Source organism: Pongo abelii, chromosome 21, assembly GCF_028885655.2.
Source record: "Pongo abelii isolate AG06213 chromosome 21, NHGRI_mPonAbe1-v2.0_pri, whole genome shotgun sequence".
Taxonomy (NCBI): Eukaryota; Metazoa; Chordata; class Mammalia; order Primates; family Hominidae; genus Pongo; species Pongo abelii.
In genome coordinates, this window is record NC_072006.2 from 52,681,596 (window position 1) to 52,707,117 (window position 25,522).

A 25,522-nucleotide genomic window follows, 5' to 3' on the forward strand; every position below is an offset into this window, starting at 1 on the left:
CCATATATCTCTTTAATTTAAAAAGGGATCATTCAGGACCAGCGAGGCCATGGTGGTGTTCACTGGAAAGAGCCCAGGGACCCAGGTGGCTCTTGGCTCCGTCACCTACAGCCCCATGCCCTTGAATGAGTCCCTCTCCAGCTTTTGACACCAGTTGGCCAACCTCTAAAACAAAGAGGCCAGGCCAAATTATTTTGACTTGTCCTTGGAGCCCTGTGAGTCTGTCTCACCACGGAGTGACTTGGGAGTCTAGGCACCACCCACCCTGACTCTATGTCAAATACCGTGCACATCTCAAGCACAGTGCCTGGCTCAGCACAGGCAGCAGGAAAGCTGTGTGAGTGTGCATCAGGGTTGGTGGGCACAGTAGACAGCCTTTGCTCTCCCAAGATGGGGGAGGTCTGGTACCATGACTTAGGGAACTGCTCGTGCCTAACCCCCCCCCACCCACCCCGGACAGTAGTGCAGAAAGGATGCTCTCCTAATCAGCTAATTTTCACAAAATGTGGGATGCCCTGGTGGGATCCCCTGGTAGGAGAGTAGATGACTTCCAGGAGCACATAGAGGGGGCAGAGGCTGCGGGCTGACCCTTGATACCCCTGATCCCCTTCATTTAACATTAGAAATCCCAAACTTTAGCTGCCTGGACCAAAACTGAATTTCCCATCCTGCCTTGCAGCTGGTGTGTACCTTCCCAGTGTACCCTTAAATGCATGGGTACGCCCCACTTCCCCTTCTCCTCTTCCCTCCTGCCTGATGTGACTTGCACCTCCTTGGACCAGGTGGACAAGAAAAGCCTCCGTCAATGACAGAGCCCAAGATGGGCAGGTTAAGGCTCAGCCCAGGGAGCTGCCCAACTAGCTCACCCCTCGCCCCCGCCCCCCAGCCCCCACAATCCCCCGATGCCGAGGCTGTCATGCGGGAGAAAAGCAAACCTCTGGTTCATGAAATTGCAGGTATTTGGAGCCTCTGCAAAAGCTAGTGAACTTGTATACCAATAAGTAGGGGGAGTACAGTTTTTATTTCAATAGTTATTCACTTTAACGTGTATTAGAAAAAAATTCCAACTTATTAATCAAACCTGTGATTTCATTATGGCAACAGAGGACGTTAAAGTAGGTGACACCATAAAGTAGGTAACACATTTTTTACTTTTACCATGAGTAAAAATATGAGCCGGTTTAGTTTAAAAGAAAACTCTAGATAACAGCATGGGCATGACAAGCGTTTGGCAACAATCACGATCATCCTGGAGTCACTGAAGCTCGTCCACTTGGGACAGGTGACCATGTTGGGGACTCTGGAACAGCAAAGCAGTCAGGATGAGGGGTCAGAGGCACCAAACTTCCTCTTAGGAAAACACGAGGGAAGCGACCAACCCATGTCCAGGGAATGCTGAGGACACTCCTGACTGTTGGGGGACCCGGCACAAAGCCCCCGTCGCCGCCCGGCGGGCCTGAGCTCCTGGACTCAGCCTTGACCGACACTGACTCTGTTCCCACAGCAGCCGCTTTGTTCGTCTCCTTTGTGGACACTTAGCTCAGCGCCTGTGCTGCTTGGCTGTGACCTGACCTTCGAGGGTCACCCCCTGAATTCACTCGCTGTGACCTGTGCTGCAGACCCCGTCAGGAAGCTCCTGGTCTCCCCCGGCCCCTCCCCCGCCTCATTCGCACAAAAGACCTCATTGTTCGGCAGGGTCTGCTTCAGACGTGCCCTGGTTTCAGTTTCCGCAAACACCCAGCACTGGCTTTGGGTCAGGGGTCACTCTGGAGTGAACGGCGCGCCCTGAGCAATCCCACATCGCTGTGTGATCCCGGCTCATCCACAGGAAGCCCCGGCCCAGGCACCCAAATGGGTCCCAGAAGTGGACCAGATGCAGCGCAGACGGTGATGCGGGGACGCCGGCATCTCCAACAGTGGGAAAGAGGAAACTTTCTACTTTTCATTAAGCCCGTCCTCTTCTCCCCCAGGGTTAGGGGGACACAGTGTCTTCACTGGCCATGTTGGAACGTTCTGGGGAGTGAAGGGAACGTCCCCAAGAGCAGTGACTTGACCTTCGCTTTGGCAGAGATTTGAAATTCTCTTCTTATCGATCTTTAAATCTGTACACGCAGGAGTCTGTTTTACATCCAGCCGTCCCTGTGACCTCGGGCGAGTTCCTTACCTTGTGTTTCTCATCTGTAAAGTGGGAATAATGACCGCACGGCCTCGCGTGCTTGTCAGAACCAAATCGGACAATGCACGAAGACCCATTGGCCCGGAAAGCCGCAGCTGGGCCCTGACGATGCCACGCTGTCCATCTGGGGAGGGGAAGTTCATTGCTAATTCGACGCAAAGGAGGAAAAATGCACGTCCCCCTGAGCTGAAAGAAGGAACGAAGCCAAGTCCACCAGGCCACCGGGTCTCCTTAGGCTGAGGAAATGGACAATGAGGGCAACATCGCAACTGCAGAGAGCAGCAAAGCCCTTCACTACCGCTGCCCGGACCCCGCAGCGGCTCCTACAGCCGTCACAGGTCACTGGGCCCGGAGCCAGTTAGGGAACAGCCGCGTCATCATCCAGGGAAGCCGCTCCCAGGCGCTGATCCCCGGAACGGTGGATTTGCTAACAGCAGCCACACAGACACCTCACCTCACGCCAGGCTGCTGAGCTCAGCGGGGGGCACGATTGCCCAAGCAGGGGTGGGGCAGGGCAAGGCAGACCCGGTCACATGGTGGGAAAAGCCAAAAAAACCTGCCTGATTTGGTAAAATGCCAGGAAACTGCCTGAACTGGGCATTTTAAAGTTAGTTTTTAAGGCGTAGCGATTTGTTGTTTGTTGTTGTTGTTGTTTTTGCCTCGTGCTCTCCTGTCTCCCTCCTCGTCACACAATAAACTGTCTCCAAGGCAGCCGCCCTCCCCTTGCCAGGACGTGCGAGGCGGGGAGGTCAGGAGCTCTGCTGTGAGGGCACCACCCGGCTTCCGGTTTGTGCATGAAAACCCGGCTCTGCTTTTCCATTCCGTGAAGACTGGACTTGTCCAGGCTGCTCGGTAAATAATCACGGATTCCACTGGGAAGAGGAAACGTCCCCACAGCCCTTTCTCCATTGTGCACCCAACCTCCAGGTGTTTTCAATCTCTCAAAGAGCCCCGACTCCTGAAATTTAACAGCTAAAATCGTATTTTTCATTTCCTGAGATTCTCTTGGTGGAATCAGGCAGCCTGGCAGTGTGCAGCACCTAGGGTGGCTCATGATGAAAAATCCAGAGGGGACTTTGCTTTTCTGCGTGTCCTTTTGTCACCAGAACCCGGGGACCAGCAGGACCCAAAGCTCCCTGCGGGATCAGCTGGGTCTGGGAATCACTGCCCTGGGCCCAGTTGGACTTTCCGGATGAGGCCGGTGTTTGGCACCTGGGCTGCGCAGGTGGGAAGGACAGAGGCGCTGATGGAGAGAGGGAGGGGAAGGGGATTCACAGCGGTCCTGGGGGAGCCCCATAGGTGCCTTTGGCCTCTGGCTGCTCTACCTGCCCTTAAGCTGGTTAAATTCCCCCCGAAAGAGAGTTCCCCATTGGGCAAGTTCCAGCGAGCTTGGGCCAGGCCTGTGACCTCAAGGTGGGTGGAGCTCTAGAAGGCCTGGCCCTCACTCCCGGAGTCCACATTCACCCTCAAGGCAGTGAACGGCGCCCCACTGCGCATCTACTCACTAACCAGGCACGGGATGGTTTCCATGGTTCCTGTGTCTTAGACCAGCTCGCTTATGGTGACATGGGACACCCTGAGACCCCACCATGGTGCAGAGTGACATTAATGCATTAAATTAGCAGCCTCTGCAACACAAACACATTTCCTTGTGAAGCCTGTGACGTTCTTTGGTAAAAGGAATCATTACATGTTTGCAAACATTACACTCGCTGAGGAAGGGCCTCGGGCTCTGACAAATGATAAATGGGAAAATTAGACGCTTCAGGAAAATGCAAATATCATCCTTTGTAAGTCTGTCCCTTGGCAGGGAAAAAAAAAAAGGTTTCCCCAAAGCACCAAGGCATTCCTTCTACTCTTTTAAGCGCCAGGAAGAAGGGCTGTGACTCTTTCAGGCACTTGCACGGATCTTGATTGTCTTCCACAGTCTCCCCAACGCCCTGGCAATGTGTGGGAGAGAAGCCTGTGATTTCAGCAGACTGTCCTCTAACTCAGCGTTTCTCAAGCTTTATTTCAAAATCACCCCCTAAGGAACCTTTATAGGCAATTTTTTCTTACTTGCCCCCCCTGTGAATTTTAATACTACATAATTACTGCAGAATGGTTTATGCACTGTGTGGACACCTGCATTTTTACATAAAGACAGAAAAAATCTTTTCACCTCTGGGAGCCAGCTCTGGCCCCCTTGGGAGCAGTATTCCCCGCTAAGAAGGCCTGCTCCCATTCCTTCTTCTGTTCATTTTGGGAGGAGGTGCAGGAGCTGCCTGGGGCCTGAGGGCACAGCGAGGACAGAGTCAGGAGAGGGGAGGGGAGGGATGAGGCTGAGGAACAGCCAGGAGCCCCCTGTGGCTGCGGCCAGGGGAAGTTGAGGGTAGAGGAGTGATGGGTGACTACAGGGCAGAGGCCGGAGGGGAGGGGCGGAGATGGATCATCTCAGGCCTTAGGGGACCCTGTGAAGACTTCAGCTTTTACTCTGAGGGAAGTGGGAGCCATTAGAGGGTTTCAGCAGGGACAGGACGTGGTCTGGTTTATTTTTTCTTTCTTTTTTTTTAAAAATTATTATTATACTTTAAGTTTTAGGGTACATGTGCACAATGTGCAGGTCTGGTTTTTTTTTTAATGGATGACCTGTGTGAGGACAGTTTGGGGTTGTGGGGTCAGAGCTGGAGAAGGAGACCAGCGGGGTCTACTGCAATGGTCCAAGCAGGAGATGATGGTGGCTTGGACCAGAGGGTAGCTGCGAGGGAGGTGAGAAGTGGCTGTATTCTTGATCTGTTTTGGAGGTACAGCACTGGCAGGGTTTGCTAAGAAGGACATCACCCCAGAGCTGTCAAAGGCTTATCAGGTACCCCCTCTTTTACTGGTATTAACTTCTTATCCTCCCAGTGAGGCTATGAGGCAGTTATGCGTCCTCTTAATGGGAGACTGAGACACAGAAAGGCTAAATACAGTCCTCAGAGATTACACTAGCAAGAGGCAGAGTCAGAGTTTGAACTTGGGCAGAGGCTACACTCATGACCACCCTGCTGTGATACTTGGGTTATTTGGGATATAAAAGTGTAAACTGGAGTGCTGGCTACCTCCTGGTCAGTCTCTCTGCAGTAGCCATTGCTTTACAGAGTAGCTACAAGCTTTCTAAACTACCGCTGCCTTAATCCTTGGCCAGCCCCTGAATCTCACCATTTCCTCCACCAAGCCGCAGCCCCTTTCATCTGCGACACCAGTGCTCTGGGATCCCTGCCTAAGAACTCGGTCTGCCTTACCCAGCTAAACACTCCAACCAGGTCCTTGGAGCTAAGAAAAGTCATAAGCCTGATCTTAGCAGTGATCATCAAAATAGTAACAAATATAGTAAAATAAATTTTAAAATATATTTGCTTTCATTTTCTAAGCAAACTAAACTCTGATAAGATACTTAACTAAGAAAGATGTAAGCTGTAGCACAAATCACTCATCCAATTTGTCACTAATTTGTCGGTTGTCTGTCGGTTTTTAAACATTGGTGGTATAATGTGTTGTTTGGCACAGCTGCCACTAGCTAAGCAATGCTCCTATCTGAACCTAATGGATGAGGGAGCCACAGCCACCTCTTCCAACCACCTCTTGATTAAATGAATGGTCATTAGGTCCTTGGCACTGAGGAGTCATTACAGACAAGGACAGATGGCTATGCCACCAGCACATCACAGCCAAGTGCACCCTGGAGTCCCACCTTCCCACAAGACACCCACCAAAGAGCTCACCCTCCCTTTAGCCCTGCTGACAACAAGCAGTGGCAACCCTCAGGCTCCCTGCCCCCTCATGCAAATATCCAGGCTCTGCAGTAGCAAAATGCAGACAAATTCTCTTTCTCTACCCCAGTTCGATACAATCTATTCTTGTTACTCATGGTAGGTATGTTCTATAAAGTCACCGCAAACACTGAATTGGCAAATACTAAGCCATTGCTCCTTCAGGGTTAGGTCCCCCTGAGCCTGTGGTCACAATATTTTCATCTACTGATCAATACCTAACCTTGTTTTATGTGTGGTTCTGTTTAAAGGCACTTTATTTAATAGATGTTGTTTCATTAACATTGAACTCACGGCCAACAGTGCTACAACCCGTGACTGAGCCAAGTTTATCCGACCCACGTTTCTCCCACCCCAGCCTTCCCACCCTTTGGAACACCAGACAGCACTCCAGCACTACTCTTGGGGGCCATTTTAAAGAGCAAAATCACCCCCAAAAAAGCACAAAAATGCCAAAAAACATGGCACTAAATATACCATGAAAAGATGCTCATTTACACTTTAAAAGCTAAAGCAAGGCAGAGCACTGCCTTGTTCAACCTCAGCGTGTTCTGCGCTTCCAGCAACTCAAATTTTCTCTGCTCTGCTTCTGTTTGCAAATGACCACAAAAACCTGCCAAGTATTGATTTTGAGGTTACAAATCAATTTTAGCAAGCAGGCAAATTTACAAATATGGAATCTGTGAATATTGAGGATGGACTGTATTTCACTAAGGTACTGGTGCATCCTAGCTGTGTTTCAGTCCTACCGAAGATACATTTTTCCCAAGGTGCTGCCTATAAAGCTGCCAGCTAGCCTCTAGCTTTGCCCCCACACCTGGTGGTGGTCTGTGCTTCCTGGCTTCACCTTGTCCCTTCCTACTTGAGACTTACTGGTATCTCCTCCAGGTGGTCACCCCTTTGATATAATTCAGATGCTTGTCCCCTCCAAATCTTGTGTTGCAATGTTATTCCCAATGTTGGAGGTGGGGCCTGATAGGAGACGTTTGGGTGATGGGGGTGGATCACTCATGAACGTCTTGGTGCCATCCTCGTCCTCATGGTAATGAGTGAGTTCTCACTCACTATGTTAGCCCCCTGAGAACTGATTGTTAGAAAGAGCCTGGCACCTCCCGCCCCTCCCCTTCTCTCTTGCTCACTCTCTCACCAAGTGGCATGCCAGCTCCCCTTGCCTTCTACCATGAGTGAAATCTTCTGTGGCCCTCACCAAAGGCCAAGCAGATGCTGGCACCATGCTTCTTATACAGCCTGCAGGACCATGAGCCAAGTAAAGCTCTTTTCTTTATAAATTATTAGATTGGTGCAAAAGGAATTGTGCTTTTGACATTAAAATTAATGGCAAAGACTGCAATTACTTTTGTACCAACTTAATACCCAGTTTTGGGTATTCCTTTATAGCAATGCAAGTAGACTAAGACACCCTTCTATGATGAACCCCTCTATCCCCACCACTTTGTACCCCACGTAAGGCTTAGTTAAGATGCCTCTTGTCACACTGACTCCATGCCTGTCTTTCACTGTGTCCTTCTCATTGTGCAGCCCCTGATGGATTTCCCATTGGTCCCACACTGGACCGTGGGTCCATGAAAGCAAAATCTACATGTCCCCAGTTTCTTGCATGCTTCTGATGCTCCATAAATGACTCATAAATACTGAGTGAACAAATGAATGAATTCATCCTAAACAGTTTCATCTGTATTTGGAATATCTGTCGTACTACAAATAGTCACCCATTAGGAGATTCATGGGTGGGTCTTGACCACCATTTACAAATGAAATAGACTAAAGAAAATGTAAAATATGAAATGCATTGTACAAAGTAAGAGTATTATCTCTTGAAATGTTACTTCTGTATAACTATGTTCTGGGTCACTAGGTGTTATGGTTAATTTTGTATTAACTTGACTGAGTCATTGGGTGCCCAGAGATTTGGTTAAACATTATTTCTGGATGTGTCTGTGAGGTTGTTTCTGGATGAGATTAGCGTTGAATCAGTAGACTGAGTAAAGTAGTCTGTTCTCCCCAATGTGAGTGGGCCTCATCAAATTCACTGAAGGCCTGAATAGAGTAAAAGGCTGAGTAAGAGAGAATTCTTCGTCTTTGCATGACTGTCTCTGAGATGCAACATTGGCCTTCTTCTGTCTTCAGACTCAGATTCAGACTGGAACTCACACGTTAGCTTTCCTGGTTCTCACACCTTTGGACCTGGGCTAGAACTTACACTGCCAGCTCTCCTCGCTCTCTAGCTCATCACCTACAGATATTGGATTTCTTGGGCTCCAATATCACATGAGCCAATTCTTTACAGTAAATATGTTTCTCTCTCTCTTTCATATATATATATATATATATATATACATATATACACACACAGACACATACGTAAATGGATATGTATAAACTAATGGGATACCTTATTATACATAATAACAGGATTTTTATATATATATAATTGGTTTGATATTTCTTGCTGGACTTCAGGGTGAAAAATGCCTGAAAGTCCTAACTACCCTGGACCTATAACAGCTCACATACTTGTGAATTGACCTTCCGTGAAGATAATAAATTTTAAATGACAAATGACCCACACTGAGCCTGTGTATCAAGGTTTCTTAGTAAATTAGACAAAAATGTGTCCCTTTTGGATCTGCCAGGGAAAGGCCCCTTTTCATTCTGACCAGTGACCAAATTCACCTTAATGGCCATTGAGTGAGCAAATCTCTGGCCTGGTCTCACTTCACAAAATGAGGCAATGGATTGAGCTCAGGAATAAACACCTACTTTTATGTTTTAATGTCCCAATGTATATGATTCTGTATATCAGAGCCTAAAATTTTTCTAGTGGATTTTCCTTCAGCGGAAATTTATAATAAAATCATTTCATTTGTAGGGGGAAAAGGGGAAAATAAAGCACAATTTGAGATTATTTAAAACGTTTCTCCAGCTCTAGGAAAACTGCTCTGTTCAACATATTTCCCCAGATAAAGACGCCGGGACGTAGAGTATTTTTTCTGTATTTATGGGAGTCAAGGATTAGAGATTTGGAAGAGGTAATGAAGAGTAGAAGGGTTATCACCTCTTCTACCTTTTTTGAGTGTGCAGGGGCTATGGGAGACTGGGCCCCCAACCCAGGGTGTGCCTGGGGAAGAGGCAGGGATTTGTGGAGCCGTGCTCTAAGAAGAGATTGATGAGCATGGAATTTTACAGCCTGTACTGAGGAAAATCAGTGGAAGAGTTGTATCTTATAAGAAAGAACTTGCACAGTTGACATTGACGGCAGAATCATTTGTACACTCCCGCATGGCTGCATTGCCGTATCAGGTTACTGGATAGATGAAGTTATAATGAGATTAGAATAACCAAGACACTAATATCCTGCTAGTTCATGAATATTTAGTAGATCCTCTCAAGCCAACATCTCACCCTGTTTGCATTCTATCCCTGAAAGAATCGGAGGGTAACTTGTACCTAAAAGCCCATTAGAGAAGATTTTCTATAGAGATGTTGCACTTAGCCTGGGGATTTTAAGTTTTGGTCTTCACAGTGTCAGATTTTAAGATTCAGGAAAAGGAATGACCTAATTTTGCCTTTCAGGACTTACATAGAATAAAGGAAAAAATCTGGACAACAAAAACAGAAAGACGCCAGGCCCCATCTCTCTGTGACTAAAGCATAAATATTTAAGCTTTGCTGCTCTCTAACTAGGGAATCTTGGACTGGGGAATGGGCCATTATCTGGGTTACACTTTAAAAGGCTTTCTTTTCTTCCATCCATCCTGGGGTCCTTAATCACAGCTCAGGTCTCCGTTGAGGTTACCCTGTGCACTGGTCTCAAAAGTTCATTCCCAAAGTGCTGACCTCTCAGGGGAGACCCTTCACTGTCAGGGTGGGCTTTCAAAGGGAGGCAGCAGTGCTTGCCCTGAGACATGAGGCCTACTGTGCCCTGGCCCTGATGGTGTGATGGCCTGAGCATTGCTGGCCTCCAGCCAGGTCTGTTCTGAGACGCCTGTGCTCTTGCCAAACAGTTGTTAAAAGTCTTGAATCTCAATTCCCACTTTCAGGGTCTCCAAGGTCTTATACATTTTAACTCCAAAGTATTTACTGAGCCCTACTCCATCCAAGACACAGCTGCAGGTCCCAAAAATACACTGGGCAGCAAAACAGACCCAGCCTCACCCGTCATGGAGTTCAGAGTCCAGTAGAGGAGACGTACCAAATAATCGCAAAAACAAAGAGATTATTTCAACCATCGTGAGTGTTGGGAAGGAAAGAGACAGAGAGTTATGGGAACCTAGAATGGGAGGGGACAGACCTACACAGGAGGTCAGGGTCAGCTTGCCTGAGGAGGTGAGATCTGATGGGCGCCTATGAGTTAACTAGGCAAAGACAAAGACCACGGAGGTGTGGAAGGGTGAAGAGGGGGCTTCCAGCAGTGGAAACTGAATTTGTGAAGGCCCCATGGCAGGAGGGGGCAAGACAGGGTGGATGTCAGGGACTGAAGGGAGCCTGTCTGGGTGGAGAAAAGAGGGTAAGGCTGAGAATGGTGAGGGTGAGTCCAGATCACCCAGGTCTTGCTGTCCATGTTAAGTATTCACCTTTCACAGAATGGTAAGGGAAAGCCATTGAGTATGTTGAGCAGAGGTCAGAAGGTAGGTGAGGGTGGCAGGGGTAAGAGCAGGGAGGCTGGAGGTTTACTCAGCAAATACTTCTTGAGCATCTAGGATGAGGCAGGGGTCAGAAGTGAGCCAAAAGCTTCCCTTTGCAGAGGTCATGCTGTAGTGGAAGGAGGTGCACATTTATCAACCAGATGCCTAAGTGTAGTGAGGATGTGAGAGGGTAATGCATGCTATGCAGGAAAATAAAGCAGGAAGAAAGTTAAGAGTGAATGCAACCGGGGTGCATGCTGAGGGTCCAGAGAAGACCTCGCTGAGAAGGTGACCTTTGAGTAGAGACTTAGGAGGTGAGCCTTGCATATGTCTGCTGGAAGGGCACTCCAGGAACCGGGAATAGCAAAGGCAAAGGGCCCTGAGTCAGGAGCACGTCTGCCAGATGCCAGGAACAGCAGGCAGGCCAGTGCAGATGGAGCTCAAGAGCAAAGGGAAAGGAATAGTGGGGGGCGGGGGGGTCAGGGAGGTGACAGGGAACCTGGGTATGAGAATGTTGGTCTGTTGAAAGGGCTTGGGGTTTTATTCTGAAATAAGAGCCACGAGAGGGTCCTGAGTAGAGGAGGGATAAGGTCTGACGCAGGTTCTAAGTGGATTCCATTGGCTGCAGATGGAGAAAGGACTGTGGACGGGAGGCATGGGCTGGGGCAGCGAGGCCAGGTGGAGGTGATGGTGGCCTGAGCCAGGTGGTCAGAGTGATGGGGGTGAGGGGCTCTGATGCTGCCCATCTTGCAGGTGGAGCTGGCAGGATTTGCTGACAGATGAGAAGTGGAGTGGGGAAGAAAGAGAGGAGTGGAGGATGATTCCCAGGTGTTGGCTGAGAGCTGGGAGAGTGGGGCTGCCATTTAGAGATGGGGAAGACTGGGGAAGGCCTGTGCTCAGATAAAGCCCCTCTGCCAACTGCAAGAGACACGGGAGCAGGGACAGAGTGAGGGAGTTAGATGTGTCACAGTCCTCCAAGGAAGAACATGTCTCTCTGGAATTTGTTGGTCTCATGATCTGCTTTTTGCTGAAATTACCAGGCTAATGGTGTTTTCAGGGCCTGCTGTTAACCATGGAGCTGGGTCGTGAGCTGTATATAGTTTATAAAAATAATTCAACCTTCCTGTATCCTATGACACATTTTATATCAGTGAATCATAAAAAATCCTTTTTATTGAAAAATTTTGTTTAATAAATGGGACACATGTTATCACTTAGCCAAATCAATTATCTCCTCCAGACATTTGTATCTTTATGAAAAGACAGACTTCTTTTGACTTTGATGGCGATGATGTCATCTCACCTGCAGCAATAGTGCAATTTTAGGCATTTGGAGAAAGAGGAAGAAAAGACAAATAACAGAAGTGGTAGGATTTTCACAAAGATAGTCATACATTCACTAGGAATTCAGCCTAGAGCCTAGTCACTCTGTGACCGAGAAGTGGGTCATAACACTAATTTGACGAGTTTGAACCAACACTTTAAACAATTAGAGAGCATAAATGGATTGGAAACTATCAGGGCGCATTACATAGAGTAAGGGCATGTGTTATCTTGTACAAATTTCATTTTGATTTGTGTAGGCGTGTGTGTGTGTGTGTGTGTGTGTGTGTGTGTGCGCTGGTGCATGTATGCATACTGGGGTCCAATGTAAAATGTATTTCTTTTATTGTAGGTCATTCTCCGAAATGTTTGAAAGTCACCAGACTAGAAACCCTTGATAGCTCACGAGAGGTTCTTCTACAATGGGCTGTGCCCTTCTCCGTTAGAGAGAGGGTTAGCTTTACCAAGTAATAGGGCTGGCTTTTTCTATGCTAAAGAAAAGGCATTGAGCCGATTTATTCCATTCCAGAAATTTCCCATAATCTAAGAGGCAAGCAGGCAAAACTAACGGCAAATTTCTCCAAAGTGGTGCCTTTTTCAGTAGTGATTTTCAAAGCAAGATGTTGGCATGACAGTTGCTGAGACTATCATGAAAAATGTTAGCAGAGGCAGTGAAAAATGTAGGACCCATCATGAGACACAGGGAGAAGGCCCTAACAGACTACATCCTTTATGTAGGCTCAGCCCTTCTGTAATCTACAAGGCCCTCGCCCCACCTCCAGCCAAGTCACACCCTAGCTTGGCCACCCCGCCCCTTCCGCCCCCACCCCTCCCCGGCCTGACCCCGCCCACAGCTTGGCTCCTCCCCCATGGCCCAGCCTCCTAGACTGACCCCGCCTCCTCGCTGGCCACACCTCTAACCGGTCCCGCCCCTAGCCTGGCAAACACATTTTTAGCTAAAGTAGACCCTGCCAGTTTTCCAAAGGGCTCAGAAGGCATTTCAGTCTCCTCTTTCTGTACAGATGAAACCTGGTAGGAATTCTTGCATTTCTGCCCCAGCCGCCTCCTTTCCTGACGCCCTGGAGGCCTCCTCCTAGTGTATTTTGGACAGGCAGACTCCGCGTCACTCAGTAGATACCTGCCGAGATCTACTCTGTGCCCAAGATCCAGGTCCCGGCCGCAGCGGTGAATGAAGCGGGCAAAGCCCCCTCCCTCTGAGGTGTCATCTCCAGGGCTGGTCACAGGGACTCCAGGGCCACGAGCACGAGCACGTGGGTGGCCACTCCGCGGATTATCCCACCTCAGTCGTAAGCTCCTGGGGCAGCTCCCAGCTTTCTGGGTGGTTTCTGTCCCCTTGGGGCGATTTACAACCCAAGTCCAGAGAGCGAGAGGTTGATGGGGGGTCTGGCCCATCCCTATCTCAGAGAGGCAGGAACTGCTTAGAGCTCCGTGCGCGTGGGACCCATGGCTCTGACAAAGTCTTGGCCAAACACTGCTTCCCGATCCTTCTCCTCACCCAGTCGCCTCCTGCCTACAGCATCTGCGGACGCTCAGCCCCAAGAGATGCGAGCTGCTCGGGGACCGCCCTGAGTTTCTGAGAGTCCTGGGGCGATGGCACCTGGGCCCTGTGCAGATGGCACTGGGGAGCCCCGAAGGCTTCGACTCGGGCTGAGCGTGGGGGTGGGCGCGGGGCATGCTCAGTCCTGACCCCACCACCGCACACGCTGGGAAGAGATGGTCCAGCCTCCACCAAGTGGAACCCTGAGCCCGGAGGGACGGCCCTGCCCCTTCCGCTCGACCTGGCCAGTCCTGTCTGTGGGTTTCCATTGTCAGCCGTGAAGGGGAATTGAGACTCACAGGTGGGGTTAAGCCGAGCGACGGGAAGGTTAATTCTGGATGCACAGGGAATCTGAAGATAGAATTGTGAAACATTCATGGATTTGCCCCAGTATTCCAGCCAACCACGCCTGTGTGGGGCTGTGTGTGTGGTATGGGAGGGAGTGTGTGATGTGTGGGTGTGTGTGGTGTGTGTGTGGGGGGGGGGGGGGTGTGTTGGGGTTGACTGTGTATAGTTTCCTGATTTATGATTCCTGCCTCCTAGCCTGATTCAACGGATGGAGCCAAATGGCCTAGTGGTTAAGAACATGGTCTCTGGAGCCAAACTGCCCCACTAAGCAGGTGCCTTGACCACTCTGCCTCAGCTTCCCCATCTGTAGCATGGGGAGCTTAGTAATAGTGCCGTATCTCATGGGGTTGGTGTGAGGACTAAGTGAGATCATAGATACAGGGCACGGGAAATAGTGCCCAGCGTGTGCCAGCTCCCGCCACTCTGCAAAGAGGACACGTCCTACCTCCCCACAGCCAACTCACACCCAACAGCTCCCACATGGATGTGGTGCTATTCTCCGGGGACCTGCATGCACCTGACTTCAGCCTGGCCTTCAGGGGTCATTCTCAGGGTGAACCCAACTTGGTTCATATCTAAAGGAATTTTAGCCCTGAGAGGGTGTCTGCTAGGTCCCCACTGATGAGCACCCCAGACAGAGTGATCTTAGGTCAAATGTCCCTTTCAGAAGAGAATGTGGCAGGAACAAGAAAGATTTCAAATACTTATGCCCTGGGTCCAGCACCTCCACCTCTCCAGCTGTGCCCCAGAGGATTCTCCACCCACGTCCATGAGGAGACGTGGACCTGCAGGGCTGTTTGTAATGGCAGAAAATTGGAACCCACCAGAACACCCATCAACACAGAGGGGCCAAAGCCAGCCCTGGTGAAGCCTCCCCAAGGAACACTGGGCACAGCGAGGAATGAGGCGGAACCTCATGCACAGCCATCGACGGGGTCTGGGCTGCCCTGTGTGAAAAGGCAAAATGCAGGAGGATGCAAACAATGTCTAAATTCACCCACATAAACACACACACATATGGACCCAGACATAAATTCACCCATATAAACACACACACATATGGACACAGACATACATGTATTTCAAAACCCCTCAAGAGCATTCTATATAATACATGAGATGGATTGGGACACTTATATAAATATATCAACTGCCCGAAAGCCTCTAGAGTCCACTTTAAGCCCAGGCTGCACAGACCTGGCCCTGCCCAGCTGTTCTCTGATCCCCACCTCTCCTATCCTCCCTGCCCTGCTCCTGCCATTCCCCAAGTGCCGCCCACCAACCACCATGTCCTGGAAATGCAGCATGTTCCCGCTTCAGGCTGCTGCTCCTGCTGTCCCCTCTGGGGGACCAGTCCTCCTCCAGGTGACCCATGACCACCTCCTTCTGCTCAGATGCCACCTCCTCCCAGAGGCCTCCTCTGACCACCACCACCAGTCCCCACCCAGGTTCCTTCCATTTCTTACTCTGCTCTGTATTTTATCATCTGCCTCATTCAGCAGAATGTACACTCCATGGAGGTGATGGAGTGGCACACAGTGGGTACTTAATAAGCATTTGTTGAATTTATTTCTGTATCTTATCTGAGTAACCATATAGACGACTGCATAGGAAAAGCGCCTAAGAGGGCTCACGCCCAACCCAGCAGTGATTATGTGTGGGCAGGCTGGTAGCCTGGGGGAGATCAATGGAGACCTGAGCTTGTCTTTAATGTCTTGGTTTTCTTACAGGGAAATACACTTATGTATTAATTGTGTCATGAAAATTAATTTTAATTTAAAAATCAATTTCATGCACTATCAATTTCACAATAAAGAAATAGATTTTTTTAGTTTCCTTGATTGAGATATTTGACACCAGGCACTTCGTCATTCAGAAAGAACCAACTTCACAGTAAACAAATTTTGGTGCCTTAGTAACAAGACCAGCAACAGCTACAATGTCTGCTCCTCCTGCTAACAGTTACACAGAGGTTTGCTCATACCAAAGCTTTGCCTCTCACGACCTCTTTTGGTCCTTAGGACAATGCAGCAAAGTTGGAAGAAGATTACGACTGTTTCTCTTTTGCTGAAGGAGGTGGAGTGACTTTCTCCCTGCAATGGGTTCCTGTTGAAGGATTACAGCAACAATTCACCAGGCTCTTCTTCACCTGACCCTGAATCTCACAGCCCAGTAGCCCGTAGCCCTGACCCTGCCCCCAGCCCCAGCACTGGGCTGTGACTGGCCTGATGCAGTCAGGTCAGCTCTTCCCACTCTCTGACCTTGACTGATTAAAGAATGGGTACCTGGCCCAGGAGGGCCAGTGAAAGGTAAGATGTTGCCTGGGCTCCCTGGCTTTTCCATGGTTTGCTCTGGACAAGGTGGATGGGGTGCAGCTCTTAGAACCACTGCAGCCTTCTCTGCTGCCATGAGAGAAGACAGTCTGAAATCATGACCCATGAGAGAGGAAAGAACCAAGAGAACTTGAGGGAAACTGAGCCACAGCCTGATCCAGTCATTCCTGATGCTGTTTATCTCTGGGATTTTTGAAGGCTTGAGCCCACAGATTTCCCTGTTGGTCACACCTGTTCCCACTAAGTTTTCTGCTCCCTGCAGCCATAGCTCTCTATCTGATTCTGACTCTCGTGTCGCATGATAATAAGGGGTAGATTATTAAACCAAGGCCTTCCCTGGCTGGCTCTTTGTGTGCAATACACACCTTCTCACAGCCAACCTGGTTCTTTACATCCAAACTTCAGAGTCAGATGAGAGACCCTAGAGGTCATCTAGTGCAGCCCCTTAGTGTAACCCCAGAGCAAAGTGAGGCCTGGGAAGAAGTCGTGAGCCCAGATCACAGGGCTGGACTTTCTATCCCCGATTGCTCTTGTTTTTAGGTTAACATGATCTAAGAGACCACCTGTGACAAAACAACCTGAGCTTCATGTGTCAATGCAAAGTCTGTATCTGCACCCCCAAAATGAAGCAAAGTCTGTATCTGCACACCCAAAATGAAGCAAAGTCTGTATCTGCACACCCAAAATGAAGTGGCAAACAATGGCAGTTGTAGATCAATCAGTGATAAAACCTCTCTGTCCCAAGTATCTGGATATAAATGTACTTTTGCTTTTCCTTGAAAAATTAGATGACAGGGCCTTTTTTGTAATTGATACTGTTTCTTGGGTATAGATTTTCAGTGTCACCTTACGTGCATATTTCCATCAAAAAATAAAAATACAAAATCTTAAAACACAGCAAAGAAGAAATGTGAAATAACATCCATTTCATTCTGCCCCTACTCCTTTTGGACTCTCTGACTATGCTGAGGTTTGGTTTTCATTTTATTTATTTTAATAATTTCTTCTCTCCTAACTTTTCCTAAAATAAGAACACATAGACTGAGATATATATTCGCCTGGTTTTCTAAAGCATGACCATGAGAGATGTATCCTAAATTGGAATTTTTCTCTACATGGTCGTGTCCAAGGGTGAAGAAGGCAGGAGCCAGACATACTACAGCTTTGTTGAGCACAGTATCAGTGTGCAAGTGAGAACAGGCTCTCAGAGTTTCACCTGGTGGAAAATGTTTATCAAGGTAATAGCAGACCCGTCAAGACTGTGTTACTCTTGCAGTGACAAATTTTTATGGTAAAAATGACTGCAATTTTAGGCCACTGTAAAATGTCTTTGGTTTGTGCTGAGCTACAGACAGTAAGAGCTTATGTGATAGATACTCATTATCTGCCATCCTTCCAAGGAATTTTCACATTGACTTACTTCCCACAATCCCATCAGAACACTTTAATACAAAAGCAATTTTTATAGTCTGGTGATTGGGAGAAGTCATCTTGTTAATCAATTTTTACCTGATAAGATAATGATGCAAAACACACTTTAAGCGAAATTTTAGAGAAATCACCCATGTGGTTGTAGTTATAGCAGATTTGAGAATGGGAGCGTTGGAATTGGGGATATGGGTGTTCAAATCCTGGCTATACCATGTACCTATCCATGTGACCCTAGGGAGGGTACTTAAGGACATCACTTACTTGACAATGTCACATAACTGAAGAGGTCACTTACCTGAGAGGTCGCTTCCCTTCGCTGAACCAATCCTCTCATTTCAAGGATTGTTGGGAAAGCTCAAAGTCAACATATCTTAAGACCTTGCTTCTCAATGTATAGTCTGTAAACCAGCAGCCTCTTCATCACCTAGAGGCTTATCAAAAATGCAGAGTTTGTGATTCCATCCAAATCCTACTGAATGGGAATTCGAGTTTAGCAAGACCCCCAGGTGGTTTGTGAGCAAATTAAAGTGTGAGAAGCACTGCCTTAAAGCACTTTGCATGTTGCTAGGTGAATGGCAGGGACTCAGCATAGTCTGGCTATTGGTGTAGGTTCTTACTGTGTGTGATGGCTAATTTTGTGTCAACTTGACTGAGCCAGGGGATGCCCAGATATCTGATTAAACATTATTTCTGGGTATGTTTGTGAGGATTTTTCTGAGAGAAATTAGCATTTGAATTAGTAGACTGAGCATAGAGGCAGACCCTCCCCAGTGTGGGGGAGCATCATTCAACCCATTGAGGATGACTGAATAGAATGAAAGGGCTTAGAAAGGTCAAATTCTGGCTGGGTTCAGGGGCTCATGCTTGTAACTCCAGGACTTTGGCAGACCAAGGCAGGAAGATCACTTGAGGCCAGGACTATGAGAACAGCCTCGGCAACATAGGGAGACCCCATCTCTACAAAAAATAAACTTAAAAAACAAATTAGCCAAGTATGGTGGTGCCCACATACAGTCTCAGCTGCTTGGGAGGCTGAAGTGGGAGGATCACTTGAGCCCAGAAATTTGAGACTACGTTGAGCTATGATCACACCACTACACTCCAGCCTGGGCAAAAGAGCAAGACCCCATCTCTAAACAAGAAAGAAAGGAAAGGGAGAGAGGAAGGGAGGGAGGGAGGGAGGGAGGGAGGGAGGGGAAGGAGGGAGGGAGTGAAGGAATGAAGGGAAAGGAGGAAAGGAGTGAGGGGAGGGAGGGAGGATGAAAGGAAGAAAGGAAAAGGAAGAAAGGAAAACGAAGGAGGGAGGGAAGGAAGAAGGGGGTAGAGGAGAGGAGGGGAAGAGGAAATGAGGGAGGGGAGGGAGGGAGGGAAGGAGGGGAAGGAGGGAGGAAGGAAGGAAGGAAGGAAGGGACTGGATTGTCTCTGCCTCTCTGCCTGACTGCTTGAGCTGAAACATGAGTCTCCGACCTTCAGACTTGAACTGCCATCTACCAATTGCTCTGGCTCTCAGTCTATTGAACACCATTGAGAAGTGACAGCGTGCTGGCGGTCCTCACAGCCCTCACTCGCTCTCGGCGCCTCCTCTGCCTGGGCTCCCACTTTGGTGGCACCTGAAGAGCCCTTCAGCCCACCGCTGCACTGTGGGATCCCCTTTGTGGGCTGGCCAAGGCCGGAGCCCACTCCCTCAGCTTGCAGGGAGGTGTGGAGGGAGAGGCGCGAGCGGGAACCGGGGCTGCATGCGACGCTTGCGGGCCAGCTGGAGTTCCGGGTGGGCGTGGGCTTGGCGGGCCCTGCACATAGAGCAGCCGGCCGGCCCTGCTGGCCCCGGGCAATGAGGGGCTTAGCACCCGGGCCAGCGGCTGTGGAGGGCGTACTGGGTCCCCCAGCAGTGCCAGCCCACCGGTGCTGCACTCAATTTCTCGCCGGGCCTTATCTGCCTTCCCGTGGGGCAGGGCTCAGGACCTGCAGCCCACTATGCCTGAACCTCCCACCCACTCCGTGGGCTCCTGTGCAGCCCGAGCCTCCTCGACGAGCGCCACCCCCTGCTCCACGGCGCCCAGTCCCATCAACCACCCAAGGGCTGAGGAGTGCGGGCGTACCGCGCAGAACTGGCAGGCAGCTCCATCTGCAGCCCCGGTTTGGGATCCACTGGGTAAAGCCAGCTGGGCTCCTGAGTCTGGTGGGGCCTTGGAGAACCTTTATGTCTAGCTCAGGGATTGTAAATACACCAATTGGCACTCTGTATCTAGCTCAAGGTTTGTAAACACACCAATCAGCACCCTGTGTCTAGCTCAGGGTTTGTGAATGCACCAATCGACACTTTGTATCTAGCTTCTCTGGTGGGACCTTAGAGAACCTTTGTATCAACACTCTGTATCTAGCTAATCTGGTGGGGACGTGGAGAACCTTTGTGTCTAGCTCAGGGATTGTAAACGCACCAATCAGCACCCTATCAAAACAGACCACTCAGCTCTACCAATCAGCAGGATGTGGGCCAGATAAGAGAATAAAAGCAGGCTGCCGAGCCAGCAGTGGCAACCCGCTCGGGTCCCCTTCCACACTGTGGGAGCTTTGTTCTTTTGCTCTTTGCAATAAATTTTGCTGCTGCTCACTCTTTGGGTCCACACTGCCTTTATGAGCTATAACACTCACCGCGAAGGTCTGCAGCTTCACTCCTAAAGCCAGCGAGACCACGAACCCACAGGGAGGAAGGAACAACCCCAGACACGCCACCTTAAGAGCTGTAACACTCACTGCGAGGGTCCGCGGCTTCTTTCTGAAGTCAGTGAGACCAAGAACCCACCAATTCCGGACACACCATCACTGGCTTTCCTAGGTCTCTAGCTTGCAGATGAGAGATCATAGGACTTCTCAGTCTCCATAACTGTGCAAGCCAGTTTTTTTATTTTATGTACATTAATCTCCTATTGGTTATTTCTCCTTTAAAATATTTTTGTGCAGTCTTATAGTTTTCATATATAAGTTCACACTACTTCACATTTGACATGGAGTTATTTTTAATTGTCTGCATAATAGTCTGCTGAGCAGTTATATTACCAAAACATCAGGGGTTTGGACTAGGTCCTGCTGCTCATCACACAGAAAGCCAATCACTGAGATAAAAAGTATTGCCAAGAAGAAGGCTTTAATCAGGTGCTGCCCCCAAGGAGATGGAAGCTTATGCTCAAATCCATCTCCCTAACTGACTAAAATCAGGTGTTTATATAGCAGGCAAGAAATGCAACAATGTGCAAGAAAACAGGAACTTGGAAGGGGCAAGGAAGCAATCATGGTGGATGAGGGGGTCCTGCAGTGATCTGGTTTCAGTCCTTTGGAACTTTTTGTGAGAGGCCTAAAGGTCATTTCCTGAGGAAAGAACTCAGATTAAACAAATATAAGTTTCAAGCTTTTTAAGACCAGAGGGCCAATGTCTATGTTTATCAAAAAGAACTGTCTATGGGGCAATTGGGTTGGTTTCAGTTATACCATACTTTATTCTCCTATTCCCTATCTTGATTGTTTCCAGAATTTTGCTACTAGAAAATAGCATGTGAGTGAGCATCCTTCTAAATACAGCTCTCCTTCTGAAGGGAAAAACAAATGAAAGACAAACAAGCAAACAAATAACAGGAAAAAAGAAAGAAGAGAAAAAGGAAAAAAAAAATCATGTATCTGTCCCTTTGGGGGTTGAATGTCTTCTTTAATCAGGGGTTTATACAGCAGGGAATAAATGTAACTATGTGTGGGAAAACAGGAATTACCGAAGAAGAGTTGGTCAACAAGAGGAGGTGGTCAGCAGTGGTGATGGGTGAGGGATCTGGCGTCTCTCATTGTCCAGATGCAGTGATCTGGTGAGTTTGTTTCTTGATGCTATGTGGGAGGACTGATGGCTGCTTTCTTGAGAAAGGAACTCAGATAAGACAAATGTAACTTTCTCAAGTTGAGACTGGGAGGCTCAATTTCTATGTTTACTCAAAAGAAACCATAAACATCAGTTCTATGGGACAATTGGGCTGGTTTTCGGGACAATTACCCCACTAAGTACAGGCACAAAGCTGCAGGGAACACAGGATGCAACCGGAAGAGGGACTGGTCTCACCTCCATGGCTCTGATGCCTCATTATCACCTCTAAGCAGGAGCCTGCTAGGCCTCTCCCACAGCCATAGGAGGCCCTGGAGAGCCCTGGTCTTAGTGCCCCTCACCATTCTCTGTCCCTGGTCACCAAGGACTGGCCAAGACCAAGTGGACTGCACCCTCTGCCACCCCCACACAGGTGCCTGCTGCCCTGAGCTGCTTCCCTGATGGGCAGCCATGGGGCTTCCCCCTCTTCAGAGCCACTGCAGACAAAAGCTCTCACTGCCCAGAGCATGTGTTCTAGAACTCAAACAAGTAAATGACTGAGAAACTGAGTATGTGCAGGGGTGGCTGGGTTGTGGGACAAAGCAGGCAGGGAGGGGATGGAGGATGGGAAGGGGACTTGGGTTCGGACAGTAGGAGGGGTCAAGGGGCTCAGGGAGAGTGGGGGATCCTCATGCCTCAGAGCTGGGGAAGACTGTAGTGGGGATGAGGGAGGACTTGGGTCCTGGGCCTCCTTGGCTGCCCGGGGATAAAGGGGAGATGGGAACAGCCAGCCGGTTCCCAGGGAAGCAATGGTAGGGCTGCGGCTGTGAGCAAACCAAGGAGCTGGGTCTTGCAGCGGCACAGAGCTCTGGCATCTCTTCCGTCCCATCCCTGGGCCAGGCCTAGAGGAGCCTGGTCCGTAGCATGGTCCATGATGTTGCTGCCCCTGTGGAGTTTCAGGAGCCCCAAGGGCTGCCCAGGGGCCAAAGCATCTCCTGTGACCTGCCCCCGCCCAGCAGAGGGAGAACCTGGGATCTCCCTCTTCTGAAACAGTCTTTCCAGAGGCAGCTGCAGCTTCTCATCTCACAAGAGGCAGCATCACTCAGAACGCCCAGAAAGGCCATTGATTAAATGCCACGGAGGAGAGTGGTGATGGGGTCTGTGGACGGCAGCTCGGAGCCAGAGACAGGACTGGGTGACAGATGGCCCCAGGCCCCATTGCTCCCTGCCCAGCGTGCATTCCGGGTACAAGGGTAATTAAGAGAAATGTTTCTTTTCTACAGCCAGGTCCCTTTCCCTCAGGTGCTGAGGTGGTTAGAAATGAAAACATCATGAACAGAATGTGGAGTAGCCAATGAGCCCAGCTTCCAGGAGGGTAACGAGAGGAGGTAGAGCCGCACCGTAGGTTACACAATGGCCACCCAGAGACACAAGTCCTCATCCTTGCAACCTGTACATGCAACGTTGCTTGTCAAAAGGGTTTGCAAATGTCATGAAGTTAAGGACTTTGACATGGAAGAATCGCGCTACATCACCCAGGTGGCCCCTAAATGCTATCGCAAGAGTCCTTATGGGAAACAGGCAGAGGTAGATGACACAGACGCACAGAGGAGGAAGGGGCAGAGACTGGAGCGATGCAGCCACAGCCCTGAGAAATGGGAGGAGGTGAGGGGCCGAGTCGCCTGGGGAGCCCCTGGAGGGAACACAGCCCTGGGATTTTGGACTTCTGGCCTCCAGAACTGTGGGAGAATGAATTTCTATGGTTGTGAGGCACCAACTGAGTGAGAACTTGTTCTAGCAGCCCTAGGAAGCTGATACAAGAGTGGGGAGAAGATGCTGCCTTTATTCAGCCTAACTCATGGACAAAGCAGGAAGAGAAATCCCACACATCATTTCCTTGTTGCTGAGGAACGGCTTTGCCCGCCCAGAGCCCTTGGTGACTTAAACTCCTCGAGGTGGGCTGATGGGCAGAGAAGGCTACTGAGACAGAGGAAAAACATAAAACAAAACAGGGATTTGTCAAGGCCCTTTGGAATTTAACCACAAAAGAGATATAACCAGCCAAGGGCCTAGATTCACTTCGAAGGCTCAGTAAGTGGGCCTTCAGCTAAGACAGGCTTCTCTCCATCCATCCATTCCTTCATTTTCTGAGCAGATATTATGCCAGGCACTTTTCTAGGTCCTAGAATACAGCTCTGACCAGGACAGATCTGGCCCGGGCCCTCAGAGGGTGAGCGTTCTGGTAAAGGAGGCACAATAAACAAGGAAATAAAAAACAAGAATGGTGAAGAGGGTGAAACTGCTCTACAGGAAATAAACTGAGAATTGAAAGAGCAAAGGGAAGAAAGGCCACATTGGATGGGGAGGTGAGGACGGCCTCTCTGAAGAGGTGAGCTTTGAGCTCAAGCTGAGCACTGAGAAGATTCCAGCCCAGTAACGGCTATCAGGAGATCACGCCAGGTCAAGGGCACAGCAGGTGCCAAGGCCTGGAGGCAGGACTGGGCTGGACAAGTGCAGGGAACAGAGAGGAAGCTGGGACTGGAGAGGTGGAGAAAGCAGGTTGCAGAGATGCAGGAAAGGGTGCGGGATGTGGATCAGGCAGAGCCTCCTGGGACAGGGTAAGCTCTCCTGGGGTTCACATGGGGAGCAGTGGCAAGTGATTGGAGGCGTTTATATGGTTGGGGTGCAGCACAGTTGGTGTGCATGTCTGGACAGCCACTGATTGGCCGCTGGGAGGGAATGGAGGGAATGAAGGCTCAGGGCAAGCATGGAAACCGTGGGTCCAGGCTGAACCCAGACCTACAAGATGTGAGACCTTGTGCAGATGTGTCTTTCCTGAGCCTCAGGTCCTCGTCTGTGAATGAGGGAATCATGAGCCATCCTGAGGCTATTCTGAGGATGTAATAAGAAGGCGCCCATGGCAGAGCCCAGCACACAGGGTCAGTGTCTTTCCATAATAATAACTAGCAAACCTTGACCTTCCTAGTCTCACGTCTGTGACCCAGGAGATAACTCAGGCCAATATAACGTGCCTTCGGGTTGCCCCATGGGTGTGCTTGTGTAGACCTGGCCCCTTTATCAGTCCGGCATTCATTCTGTCTCGACTGTTAGGGTTTCTTCACATACTGAGAACATGGCCCTGGTATCAGGACTGCAGGTTCTAATTTCCATCTCACCTGGGAGTGGCAGGGCAGTTCATTAAAGTGACTCAACCTAGAACAGAGCTGTTAGGGAATGAGGTGGTAAGGCTTAAGAGCAAACACTTGCCTTGCTAGTTCAGCAAGAATCCAGGAAATTTTCTTGAAGCACATATTTTCCCTTGCTCAGAGTTTTCAAACCCCAGGCTGGGTTTAATGGTGTGGGATATAATGGGGTTTCTCTTCAAATAATCTGATCAATCTTTCATTCTTTAATTCATAGTACTCCCTCCCCCACCTTTTCTTCTTTTTCTTTTTCCTTTTTGCCTTTGTTTGTTAGATGCGAGGCATGTCTCGGTACCAAGTGTTATCAGTACCAGCTCACATTCCTTTCCTTATATGGAAAGGGGACTAACTTTCTAGCTCATTACAGACACCGCCTTCCCCTTTCTCTCCACTTTCTTTTACATACCCACCCTATCTAAAAAAAAAAAAATCAAATGTTTAGCCAACCGGGATTAGTTTAGATTGTACAACCTGACCCCAGCCAATGGGGAAAGGGTACAGGGGCAGGACTTGCATCAGGAATAAAGGCTCTCATGCCCTTTATTCAGATGTGCTCTCATGGCAACTGGCCAAGGAGGCACTCCTCTGCGCAGAAGTAAAATTGCTTTGCTAAGAATCTTTTGTTCAAGTGTTCAATTTCCTTAGGATTTTGAGCGTTATTCCTAATAATGGAAACCATGATCTCTTCCCCAAGATTGCTCAGAGGCATCCACTTGTCCTTCCAGGTAGAGGGAATAAAATGGGCCACGATGAGGCAGCAGGCAGACAAATTCAGACAAATTCCAGGTTGGCTGAAGCATTCAAAGCTAAATCCAGAATTCACGAACCTTCTTCCGCACCAACCATCTGATTGCTTCAAGATTCTTTGAACA

At 49.1% G+C, this 25,522-nt stretch overlaps 1 long non-coding RNA gene across 1 annotated transcript; it reads left to right on the forward strand.

Annotated features, from left to right (window-relative positions):
* Positions 1 to 40: 40 nt before the first annotated feature.
* On the forward strand, positions 41 to 17,015 carry LOC129052146 (uncharacterized). Its single transcript, XR_008516991.2, has 3 exons — positions 41 to 3,028; positions 15,864 to 16,151; positions 16,716 to 17,015. It is a non-coding gene; the product is annotated as an uncharacterized LOC129052146 (long non-coding RNA).
* The last annotated feature ends 8,507 nt before the right edge of the window (positions 17,016 to 25,522 follow it).